At 39.4% G+C, this 13438-nt stretch overlaps 1 protein-coding gene across 1 annotated transcript in view; it reads right to left on the bottom strand.

Moving 5' to 3' along the window:
• The window catches only part of LOC133847595 (uncharacterized), a 92501-nt gene that overhangs the window by 36050 nt on the left and 43013 nt on the right, over window positions 1-13438 (bottom strand). The window contains exon 4 of the mRNA XM_062282753.1: window positions 5514-5555. The gene's annotated coding sequence lies outside the window, so the exon portion shown is untranslated. The remainder of the gene's footprint in view (window positions 1-5513; window positions 5556-13438) is intronic.

The following is a 13438-nucleotide window of genomic DNA, read 5'->3' as shown; positions in this document are numbered from 1 at the left end:
TTAAAATGTTGCCAATACTTTAACATAAAATTCTGCAGCTGAAATTGAATTTATGGAATTTATTATGTAACATTTTTTTTGTTATTTTATTATAAATATCTCAAAAATGTCGCCAACATAAAATTCTGTAATCGAAATTGAATTTAGAGAATTTAAGTAAAGTTTTGTAAATTTTATTATTAAAGGGTATGTATTAAATATCCTTTTAAAACAAAACTACTAACTTAAAAACAAAATGTTATTTATTTCAATATAAAATTCTGCAATCGAAATTTAAGTTGTAGAATTCAAGTTAAGCAATGGAATGCAAATACTTATAAAAAGTATTTTTGAAATTAAATATTGAAATTAAATAACAAATTTAAAGAATTTTAATTATTTTCGCGCAAATTTATTCTTACTTAGTAATATATTTGTTGTTCACAGCTCGCAATGTCAACTGCTAACTACGTGAACTAGTCGGAGTAAATGTACATTCACAGATCTTGAGCAAATGTCTGCCCGTCTGTCTGTCAACAACGCCGGTTTTTCATTACAACTTAAAAACAAAACAAAAAAAAACTGTGAACAAAAACGAAAAGTGGAAAAAATGAAAATGAAAGTTTCAATTACAAATTGGACGGGTTAGTTTTGTCTGTCTACTTGACTATCGTCGTTGTCGTAGTCGTTGTTGCTGTTGTTGTCGTCTGGCGACATAAGAAACAAACAAAACAAGAAGGCAGGCGGGAGCAACATTTTTTTTTTGCTGCTGTTGTTTTTACTTGAGTGTTTAGTGTTAAGGAGCTGGAGACAGTGAGAAAGAGAGCAAAAGAAGTAGAAAAAACAAAGCGAACAAGTGAAGCCATTTAATTACTGGTTTTTCCGCTTCAATGTGCATTTCAAGATTTCAAGATTTCCAAGGTGAATGACGAGCAAACCGACCGGCGACCGGCGACCACAACGACCACGCCCTCCTCTTAAACTTCAAACTGATTGAAAGAGTCTAAGACTCTGCTCTGCTCTGCGCTGATTGAAAGTGGCAATCAAGCGGAACAGTTAACACAGATTTCTTTTGAAGATCTCAGCTGTTGCTGTTGCTGTTGCTGCTGCTGTGAAGGATAAGGCAAATGAATGAAAATGAATTAAAGTTTATACAGCTCTCACACTAAATGCATTTTTTTTTTTACTGCTGTTGTTGCACGCTGAACTTTAAGTGTGTTTTATTTTTGTTTTGTTTTTGCAAATTAAACTGAAACTAATTGAAATGCTCGACATAAGTTGAAATATGTGTTCAACTGTTGAAAACGAAATGCTAAAAATTGAATTGAATCAAAGCTTAATTGAAATGCATGTATTCGCAGCAGCAGCACTTAACTTCTAGTGTGGCATATTCAATTCAATTGAATAATGATGAGTAAGCAGTAGTATGTATATTTATGTGAGTTGTCTGTTTTTGTTTTTGTTTCTCGTTTCGTTTTCAAGTTCTCAGCTCAGCGCGTCGGCAAATCATCAAGGGGAAACCTTCTACAGCTACTATCAATGGGCTATAGTGTTTGTACGTTCGTTCGTTCGTTCAATTTGTGCTCATTGTCAGAAATTGAACGCTTAGCCAAAGCAATAAACAAGCCAAAAAAAAGTAAAAAACAGATTCTCAAGGCCGTTGTTGTATGGCTGGCCAAAAAAAAAGTGCCAACAGACGTAAGCAGCTTATGGAGTTCTTCTAGCCAACATTGCTGTTGACATTTTAAATCCCAAATATACACAAACACACAATGTGTGAGACGACACGTGCATCGTATCGTGTATGTGAAGAGAGACCCCAATAAAAAGCATCTTACGAGACCACAAAACACCAATGTCCCCTCCTCCCTCGCCACCCATCGAATGCATCATCATGACTTGCATGCGAAGATCCAAGATTTTAGATCTCAGATCTGAGAACCGAGAACTGTGAACTGTGTTGTGGCATTGTTGTGTTGGAGTCTTTTGATTTACAAGCGTTTGTATCTTATAGATCCTTTTAAGGCATAAAACAATACAAGTATTTTTAAGCAGTTACTCAGTATCTCTAAAATAAATCACTCAACGCGTTTGTTGTTAATTTTAGCTTATTGTTGGAAGCGTATTTAATGTTCGACCAGCCTTTATTTTATGTTTGTGTTTTTTCCCCCTCAGATAAGAGTTGCTAAATTTGGCGAACTCATGTTAATGACAATTTAAAGTGCACATAAAAAAATGTATGCATACAATATTTAGTACACAAAAAAAAAAAAAAAACAGAAAACAGAAAAAGTGGAAACGTTGTGCATCTGATTATTTACTGCACAGTTTATTGCTGCTGTTGGTGGTGCTATTGTGTGCCTCAGTGATAAGCTAAGGCAACAGTCATGCTGCATTATGTCATCCATCCTTCAAGCTAGATAGACGGAGAGGAAACACTGAGCTTAACCAATATTTGAACTGACTGAAACACTAAAGTGAATTATTAGTTGTGCAAATAATTGCATAGTTCGGTTTACAGCAAAGTCTTTCTACCGTTCTGATTACTTCTAGCTACAAAACGACGCGTCGTATACTCGATATCGTCTTTGCCTTCATCGTTGTCGTCGTCGTCGTCGTTGTCGTCTTCGTTGGCAGCTTGCGACAATATTTGTCTACAAAGGATGGGCAAAAGGGCGTCGGTCGCCGGTTGTCGTTCGTCTTTTGCTGGCAAAGCCGATTAGATTATTTTACTACTGCTTCAACTCTATTGTACTGTGTATCTAACATTCTATGAACCTTCGAATGCATTACTAATTGCTTGTCACACACACACACACACACAAGCCTCTATCCGGCTATCAGTTGCCTGTTAGCACATATCAAATATCAGTTGAGTTTCTTGTGAAGCTGTTAATGAGTTCATATGCCTGCAATTGCTTCTGGCCCTGACCACATTAGCCTGGCCCGATTTACCAAGTCGCATCGCATGGGATATTTATCTTCTTCTTCTTTTTTTTTTTGCTCTTCGCCAAAAGTGTGAAAGTGTTTATGTCATGATTTAAAATGCGTCGCAAGTCGGCCGACCGATTGTGGGTTGTGCGTTTTGTGAGCTTGTGATTTGTGGGTTGAGGGCAATGGGTCGGTCGGCGGGGTATGTTTAATGCCAATGAGTTATGAGAGAGAAAAAAAAGGCAAAAACAAAATCATTGGAATTTTGTTGAGCTGTGTAAACAAATACAACACAGCTTATTGCATATTAAAGACAACGACGCACAATGTTTATGGCCCTGGTATTTCTGTTGTGCAAATATGGCTAAAACAACAGACACAGCAACGGCAACGGCAACGGCTACCGCAACAAATTAAACAGCAACAGCGTCTAAATTGCAGCACGTGGCAGGCAAAGTGAGGTAAAGCGGTCGACGCTAATGAAGGACGACGTTTTTAGGCTTTTGCGCGTAATATTTTAAGCCAAACATAAACACTTCAACGCATATGAATTATTTGAGCTTAGCTCGATATGACACTAGCCATAAAATGCAGTGCAAAACTTGGCAAATTACTAAAATTGCTAAAACTAATTCAACAGTAAAGTAAACGTAGTTTTTCACTTAACTATTTAAGCTACTTTTAATCATAATTATACGGATATTTTAGAAAGGTAGAATTTGATTTAATTTACATAGAAAAAAGCTAAGCTTAATTTCCAAAATGCAATCAAAGCTTTCATAAAATACTACTTTAAAGTTTCAACTATCATGGATTACCTTTAATCGCTTTAGTTTACAGATTAATCCAAGTCATGTAAACTGCAACTTTGAGCTATTTTTTATAAGTACTCAAAGTACTATAAAAAAAAGAGTTACATTGTTGCAGTTGCAGCTTACACTTAAAGCTGTAAACTAACGAGCTTTTCGCATGCTCCAAGCACATTTTAAACAGCACACAGCACAATGTCGAATCCTTTGGCAGTTGCCGGTGTATTTGATAATTGTGTTAGTGTTCATGCCACACAAAGTGGACGAAGTTAATTTGTTAATTCTGGCTCCGGCTCCGGCTCGGGCTCGGGCTGCGCTGACATCCGTTATCTCGGGCCTGTTTAACTCATTTAGCCACAGTTGGCTGTTCAATGACGTCAGTTGAATGAGAACTGAGAATTGCACATATAGTCGGGATGGATTGATTCATCACATAAGCACGGCACGCAAGGACCGCAACTTTCGCCCCATTTTAGAAAAGTCTAATAAAACCAGTAAGAAAGCGACAGTCGAGTGAGCTCGACTTTGAGATACCCGCTAACAATTTTCAATAAAAAAAAAGAGTAAAGTATACCAAATGAATAAAATGAAACAAGTCAATTTTTATTTATCGATATTCATCATCTTCATTTCATAAAATCAACACACTGAATTGATATTCTGAAAAAATTCCAAAAATAATTGAAAATAACTATATTTTGAGTATCGAATATTAAAATATATTACATCGAAATAACATCATAAAATACCGAAACTTACATTTCGTATATCGATGTACTAGTTCATAAAAAATATCTCATTGATTGTGAACCACAGCTGCAAGGAGTTTTTCCTTATACAATTTGATTCTTAAATGACTTGTAAGTTTATCTTCGGAGATGGCTCCTTCATATCCCATCGACACATAGTTACCCTTCTCTCCTTTTGATAGCGGGTATAAAAATAGGAAAAGCAGGCCAATATGGGGAAGCTGCTGCTGCTGCTGCTGCTGCTGCTGGCTGCGAATTTAGCGCGTGGTCAAAGTTAATGGGGGTAAACAAAATGTTGCACGCTTAATAATGATCACGCTACTAACGACGACGATGATGATGATGTTGATAATGATGTGGAGTGAATGCAGCTTCCATGCTGACCGTTGGCTCGTGTTCTCTGTTGCGACTTTCCCGGCGATTGCATTTTCCGGCGGCTACTCTACGGCATCTGTTTTGTTGCCGTTGCTGTTGCTATTTCTGACTATGACGATGACGATGACGATGACGATGACGATGATGAGGTTGCAGTCAGCATGCAATTTTTGCATACTCGCATCGAAACATCTGTCTACGCTCGCTCATCGCATCGCATCGCATCGCATCGCATAGCATCTATTTGCATTCACAGGCGTTTATATTGCAGTAGCACACAACTCGACTCCCTTTGCTCGTTTAGACATTCATTTTGGTTTATAGGTAAAGCTGCCCCCGACGTTGAGCTGCAAAGCAATTTAGTTGGCGCCGCATTACGAGGCGTTGGGCGTGTCCGACCATTCGTTAGATGTTAAGGTCGAGGGCAGTGCACACGACGATGCCAACGATGCGTTGTCTAGAGAGAGAGAGAGAGCGAGAGGCTAAGCGAGGCAAGGCGAGGCGAGGCGAGGGTGTTTATTCTTTGCACAATTCTCCCCACAAAAGGGGGAACATTTTGCAGTAGCACAACGACGCAAATAGAGAAGGCTCTTTCCCTGCCTATCACACATTCTGCACCCCCTGGGTTGTGATTGCGAGTTTAAAATGCATTTTACAGACAATTTTGCACTTACCATTTACGAGTTGAGGTCACTGATGGCGGCAACGGCGACTGCAATGAGAAAAGCAAAGAGAGAGAAAGAGAATGTAATTGGAGAGTGAGAAATGAGAGTTATGCATGAGCATGTGTTTGCGATTCAAGAACTTAAGCTAGAGCTGCAAATATCTTCGTTTCGATTTTTTTTTAATATGCATTTTATTCATTGGAAAATAAGTTATTCACAAGCTAAAGAAATTGTTTTTACCGTTGTTGGTTTTGTTATGCAAATGAATAGTATCGAAAATTCAAGATGCCAAGAGCAGGTTTTGTCTAAGTAAAGATAGATTATTTTATGGCAAACGCTTTCGAATTAAATGATATTCCTATTAATTTGAAATATTGAAATTTTAAGCAAATACTTCTAATGTTGGAAGAGCCATTTAATATATTTCATTCTTTTTGTTCTTTTTTTTATCATGTACTATAAGTCAGCTCTATCATTTGTGCATCTAATCTGATTACCTTGGCACCCAACTATCACACTTTAAACGACAATTTGCGGGTGTGCAAAATTTAGTAAACACATCACGTGTCGCATTGACAGATGTTTCATGCTCCATGCTCCATATCTACCCCATTCCCATTCCCTCTCCCCCAACACCCACTCAATCCACCCGCCCACGCACAGGTGACACTCGCAGTTGAATGCCAACAAAAAAAAACAAAGGAAAAAAAGCAGTTTGGCAAATCGACAAGACCTCAAAAAATATTGTGTTTATATAGAAACAACAACCACAAAATAGGCAAGCGAAGGGAGTGAATGGGTCTGTCTCGCTGTCCGTCCGTCTGTATGTCTGTCTGTCTGTCCGTCCGTCGGTCTGTCTGTCCGCCTGTCTGCTGTATCGCTGGCACGACGACATTTTTATAAAACCAACTCATTATTTTACATTTTTGGTTCATGACCCAGAAACGTAGCCCCAAAGAATCGCAGTCTGTCTCTCCATATGCCCCTCCCTCCCGCTATACATACATACATATATATATATTTTTTATGTACAAGTTTCGACTGCGTTTCGTTCGTGAGACGTAAAATGTACTCCGTAGTGAGTACGTGCGGTCATCTGTCATGATTCTCGACTTATCGTTTGGTTTGCTCTGCGTCTTCGTCTTTAACTTGGTCGCCTCGCGGAGTTGGCCTACAAAGCGAAGCAGCTCAACAGTTTTAGAGAGGAGGAGGCGAAGATTGTGAAGAGTCATGGGATGGTCATGTCCAGAGAGTGGTCGTCAGTTGTGTCTTGGCCATTGTCTATGTGCGTGCGCTTTGCTTAAATGTCAATTATTTCACGCTTATTAGATTCTCAATGTTGATGATGGTGATGATGATGATGGCCATAACGATGCTATGGCTGGATGCTGATGATGGGGGGCAGAAACTTCATTAGCGAGACAGCGAGACAATGAGAAAGCCAAAGCGCGGTGACAAATACAAAACCCCAGAGAAAAGTGAAAAATGTAATACATAGTATGGAGCATATATACACATATTTTTTTTTTCGGTACATACACGCATACTCACAATTCAGGTAGACTATAAAAAATAAAAGTAATGTCTCGCTTTTTATGGCATTTTAATGCGATCTTTACGAGCTTTGCGACAAAGATCTCTCGCCAGCGACTAGACGCTTTTTTTCTTGCTGTTGTTGTTGGTTTCGTTTCGTTTTTGATTTTTGGTTTTGGTTTCAATTTTTGCTTGTTTGTGGGTCAGTTCATCAGCAGCCAACATCAATTGCCGTGCTGAGAAATTTGAGAAGTTGCCTGAGAATGTTGCTAACTCGACATACGACACGCAGTCTCTACCTCTTTCACTCCCTTCCTGTTTCTCTCTTTATTTTCCACTTAATTGAAGATCAGAGAGAGAGAGAAAGAGAGACAGAGACAAGGAAAGGAACAAGACTTGTCAGCTTGCATCATGGCTGCAACTTTAACCAATTTCCAAACATTTTCCGCAGATACAATCAAGAAATTTTCAACAATAAACCGGCAGGCTCTCTCTCTCTCTCTCACTCTCACTCTCTCTTTCTCTCTCTCTCTCTCTTTCTCTCTCTTTCTCTCTCACTATTGCTTGCTCTTTCACTGAACGGAACGTAACGACATTTTGTACGACCCCATTTCCAAAGTCGTAATAATTTCATGAAAAACGCAGCAACGTCGCCGTCGACGTTGACTGCGCTGCAGTTACGTTGGCCGTCTAAGGGAGCATGGTGGGTTTCTTTTTTTTCAGAGCGAGTGAGAGTGTGGGAGGCAAGGGGGGATCTATTGGACAACGCGTCGCTGGTAATGTGCCAGTAAAAGGTATTTTAACGCTGGAATGCTCAGCCAGCCTGCCTGCCTGCCATCTTCTTCTTCTTCTGCACTCTTTTCTTTTCTTTTATTTTTTTTTTGTTGCTCCCCCTTTTCACCCGCCACTCACCGCACCTATCACTCTCCACCACTGTCCTCGGCGATGTTGCCATTATCTGCTTTACCGCTAGCACACTGAGCCGTCTGTGTCTGCGAAATGTGGGAGGAGTGCAAGGAGGGAGGAGGGCAAGGAGAAGAGTCCTCCATGGCTGCTTTGTCATGAAAAATAACTCCGCTTCGTTGAAATGACAGTCACGATTTTGCTTTTGCTTTTTTTGGGCAACTCCGATGCCGACGTCGCCGACACGCCTCCAAAACAACTACACAGCTCACTACCTCCCATCCAACCCATCCAAGTCATCCAAACCCATCAACCCATCTACCATCTACACTCCCCCCCTCACTACCTCCCTCCATTCATGGGGTTTTGACTCCGAATTTCGCATCTTCAGTGCACGTTGTCTGCGAGATTTTTTTCCGTCTTTTCATAATTTTTTTCTCAATTTTTTTTTGTTTTTTTTTTTATATACATTTCTTTTCTTCTTATGATTTCCCTTCTTTATGCTACATACATTTATATAATTTTCCTTCGTTGACTTCGAGACAGGAGCGGGGTAAGAGAGGCAAGCTATGTAACAGACTTGCGATGCAGCAACTAAATGAAAGATGATGAATTTATTAAATTCTCCACGTGGATGCAGGGCGCAAAAGGGGCAGACAGCTGAGACTTGTAGCCTTAATAAATACATATATATCTATGTTATATATATATATTTATATGTATATATATATATATGGCATGCAACTCTAGTATGCTCTTAAAGTGCCACCCCGGCAATGCAATCACTTTTGAGTTAGGGCAGCCACTGCAAATCTTGCAGCCAGCATAATAACAATATCTTGCTGCAGAGCCGGCAAAACAATAAGCTGGCTGAAGAGCTTACTAAATGGAGGAGTAGTATGATCGGCAGTGAAAATGTGCAGCTAATACGATGAGCAAAGAAATAGGGGAATAATTAGTGCTCTATTATATAACTGTAAATGTATGTATGTATGTATGTATGTACTTTTACAGAATTTCGATCTTTTATCATTATAATTTAAACTCATTGAGAGCAAGAACTTTTATTATTTTCTTTAATTTATTTATATTTCGAATATTAATTTGTATTATTTGCCTTATTCCTTTCGTTTATTATTAATTAATTGAAATTGTTTTCAATTTTGTCAAATTTAATTTCAACTTTTGTATTTTATTTCTATTGACTTAAGCAATGAATTTATTTTCTTAAAACAAATAAAGTTGTTTTATTTTCGACCAATAATTTTTTAAAAATACAAAATACTAAAATTTTATTGAATACTGTATTTAATACTAACATGTTTCTCAAATAATTTATTAAATATACTTCATTAGTCTTAATGTTTTAATTATTATTCTCCTCTGCACATTCTGTCTTTATAAATAGCTGCAGCAGACATTCTCTCTTCGAACTAGTTATTTAATTAATTTTACAGTTGAGCTACATTTATCCCAATCTCCTCCTCTCTCTCGCACTTCGTAATGCTTTCGCCCTGCAACTTCATTGACAGATTTTATCCATATGCCACACCGAGTATATATGACCTACAAATTGACAAAGTTTGCATTTCCATTTTCCATTTAGCGAGCGACGAGTGTTTCCCCCCCCCCCTTTCACCTCACACTCCCCTTTCCCATTCAACTCATTTGACTGCCATCACTCGCATTTGTTGTCATTCCCTTGCCCCCCCTTTCCCATCGCTCAGCTTTCTTCTTGTTGTACCCCTCTGGTGTTCGGTGGTCGTTTAGCTCGCCAGTTACCTGAGAAGAATGAAAACTTTGTTATGCCCCCCCCCCACCTTTTGGTCGGTTTAATCTTTTGTATGGCGATTTTATGTAACTTGCATACGATGAGGAAATTCTTTGGGCAACAAAACACCAAAAGAAAATAAAGAGAGAAAAACTTTTCAGCCCCGCTAACTTGGCGTCAGCTAATAAAGAATGTAAATGGAGCAAATTGCTTGGCCAAAAGGTAAAATTTCATAAATTTCCAGGCAAGAGCAGCAGCAGCAAAAAAAAATATATCCAAAAAGGAAAAAAAAAATAAAACAGAGCATTGCGTCGTAACTTTTTTTTTGCTGCTTTTGTTGCTGCTGCTGCTGCGTAACTTAAGAAACAATCGTAAAAATCGCGCAGTGTCATTAATCTGAGGACTTTCCAGCCCTCCGCCTCCTTTGACATCTACCACTGCAGAGGGCAAAGTTTCAGACTGTCCCGCCCCCCTTCCAGTTCCTCCTGCCCACCCTCCCAAAATTGATGTTATAAAAGCGTTTAGCCTTAATTGTTGGGGCGTTAAAGGTTATTGCTGTAGTTGTTGTTGTTGTTGTTGTTGCTGTTGTTGTTGCTGCTGCCGTGTGCAACGATTTGTTTTTCCTTAACGCATTTTTCTCGGCATTTTGCTCTGTCATCATAAAAACAAAAACTCTTGTCTCGTATTGTAGAGAGGTGTGCGCACAAAAGTAAAATCAAAAACGTCGTCGACTTGGATTCATAATACCCTGTGTCTATAAATTTCACTAAAAGGGACCACTCACTAAAAATAAAGCAATTATTTGACAAAAAAAATTCCAATTTGTTGTGCGAAATATTTAAATAAGAGACTGCAAAGCAATTGTGTATTAAATGACGTACAATATTTTATTTGTAACTACTCAATTATTATGAATTATTTGTGAAATTATGAACTATCTCTAAAAGAAAATTATGTAAATAAGGTTAATTCACTTTTATTATTATTTCATTAAGAAACGTCAAAACCAAATCACAATGAGATGCACTCATTTATTTCATTTCCTATATTCATTCATCAATGGGTGCGGCATTCATAATCAATTTAGTGGGTATTTAACGGTTGTGCAGTCGCATTTGATTGCTCTAATTTTGAAGTCATGGAGGTTTTGTTATTTTTTTTTTTTTTTTTGGGTTCGGCTGCGGATCTCTTTCGACATTTTCATCGTCTTAGTGAGTCTGGAAACTGTTTTTAATGACCAAATATTAAAATAAAAGGTGCTCCCCAGTCATCGTTTTCATTTTGTGTTTCGGTTTTGGGTTTTAGGTTTTTCGGTTTTCACTGTTTTCAGCGCCACTGAACGTCTTTGCCGTGTGGCCTTTTTGTTTATGGGGGTCTTTGGTCTTGGGGGCTTCACTAAAATGGTCTTATGACACTTTTCATTTGCCGCTGCATAATGAAAAATTAAATTAATGAACGCACATTTAAGAGCGGATGGAGATTCATTCCATTGCCTCCCTTTCCCTGACACCCTAAAAAACAGATTTCATCTACCATTTCCACACTTTTGCTGCTGCTGCTGCTGCTGTTGTTGTTGTTGTTTCTTTATTTGTGCTTTCTATACTCATTTCCATTTCCCTTGCCAATGCCATTTTCATTTCCATTTCCATTGCCATTGCCAAGTAGTCCACATTAGCAAACAGCAACAACAACAACAACAACAATAAGAGCAGGGAGAAGGTTTTTGGCGCCTTCTACTTTTACTTTGTGGCAAATTAATTTGGCAAGTGCAATAAAACTTTTGCAGCAGATTTGGCCATTATTCAATGCCTGGTAAATGCACGCAGCAGCTTCCGGGGGAGTTGTGAAGTGGGGGTTTCAATGGGTTTCGAATGGATCCCGCGCTCATGCCCCCTTTCCTTTTTCCCCTCTCTCTCTTTCACAACTCAACGGGATGTTCGTGTAATAACCAGGCCATTAAATAAATTAGTCAAATGTTTTTGTGTGTTGCCAGTTAAGGGTTTGATTTTCGGGGCGTCTGCCTCGCGTGCCTCAAATGGCCTTTTTGAAGTTGCCACGCTATGATTTTTTGTTTTTCCTTTCTTTTGGGGGGTCTTTCTCTAGTCGAAAGAGTTGTCTGGCTGTCCTTAAAGCTGATCTCAGCGCTCTCAATTAGTAATGCTTCATTTAAGCCACCTGCACTCCCTCGACGAATACAAAACAAAACATTTGTCACAAGATAAAAATCTTCTATGTAATTAAAGCCAAGTGCAGTCGAAAAGGAGGAAAGCAGATTGAATGCAATAAATCGCAGCTGAGCCGCAGCAAAGCAGTGAAAGAACAGACGTCGCAGGACAACAACAACAGAAGCTGAGTATGTGCGTTGCAATGAGCAATAATTGCGCTTTGACACTCGAGCGGGCAACGCGACTGACCCCCCTCAACAGCAGAGATGGAGATAGCGATAAAGAGGAAGAGAGAGAGAGAGAGAGAGAGAGAGTGAAAAGCGGGTTCTCTGTGTTTTGTTGTGCAGGCTCAAATCAACCCTGAAATTCATAAAATGACAACGAGCAGAAAAGGGACAAGACAATGGGGCAAGACTGACTGGCTGCTGCTGTTGTTGTTGTTGTTGTTGTTGCTGCTGCTGCTACCCTCAGTACATCGTGGAGGACACACTAATAAATCCTTGTCACAATATCCTTTTGTTTTGCCCATTTTTGCCAAGCGAATTCGCTGCTGCTGCTGCTGCTGCTGCTCGAGTAGCACGGCGCATCATCCTTTTTGAATTTACAGCGCAATAATTCAAAACACATTCGTGTTGACTGACGGACGGACGGACGGACGGACGGAGACCGTGACGCGGATCGAGGCACTGACATGCTAAGGCGGCTCGTCTGCTCGGCTCTGCTCTGCTCTCAATGATTAAAGTCCTGTCGGCACGCAGCAGAGCAGCATATGCTTCCCGGCGGCCTCATTCTTGTGCTCGGAGAGAAGGAGAGATTAATTCGCTGCCGCTTTCAGTGGCAGCTTCTTGTGCCCGTCTACTGATTGCCTTTGTCTTGCTCACAGCTTGTTTATAGTAGTTTTGCCAGCACAATAAGAGGGGCACATTTGTGATCGGTTTATGAATGCAAAAAATGCTACAAAAATACACTGATGTGTTGTAATCCCAGGCAAACAATAAAAACGTATCCTAGACAAACACAACAATAAAAGATACATCCTAGATAAATACATAATTCTACTGCAGCTTCCAGCACCTGGCCCTGGCCCAATTGATAAAGAGTTCGAACTTCTTATAAAGCAAAAACAACTTCAGAGTTCAGTTTGATAAGTAAACAAATTTTCGATAAGAGCGTGAGCTAAAAAGATACACAGCGAAAGAGAGAGAAAAAAAAAGAAGAGTTGGAGCTGAAAGTCAAGTCAAGTGTGGGGCAATATGAGTATATGTATGTATTTATATGTGTGTATACAGCGTATAAACATTATAGATAAACGGCCCAGTTTAGCTTGAGTTGACTTAAGGCCGCAAAAAAGGCAGAAAACAGAGCAAGCACAGACCAAAGACTTTTGCTGCTTGCAATGAGAATGCAAGTGAATTTGTTGTGTGTGAGAGTGTGTGTGTGTGTGTGTGTGGCAGCAAGAAGAGCAGCACCAAAAGCGGCAGCAGCAAGTCGACGAGTAACTGTTTAAACACTTATTCACACACTCATATGCACTCACAATCAGACAAAGCACTCATAA

This window comes from Drosophila sulfurigaster, chromosome X (assembly GCF_023558435.1).
Source record: "Drosophila sulfurigaster albostrigata strain 15112-1811.04 chromosome X, ASM2355843v2, whole genome shotgun sequence".
NCBI classification, from domain to species: domain Eukaryota; kingdom Metazoa; phylum Arthropoda; class Insecta; order Diptera; family Drosophilidae; genus Drosophila; species Drosophila sulfurigaster.
This window is presented reverse-complemented; position numbering and strand designations above follow the sequence as displayed.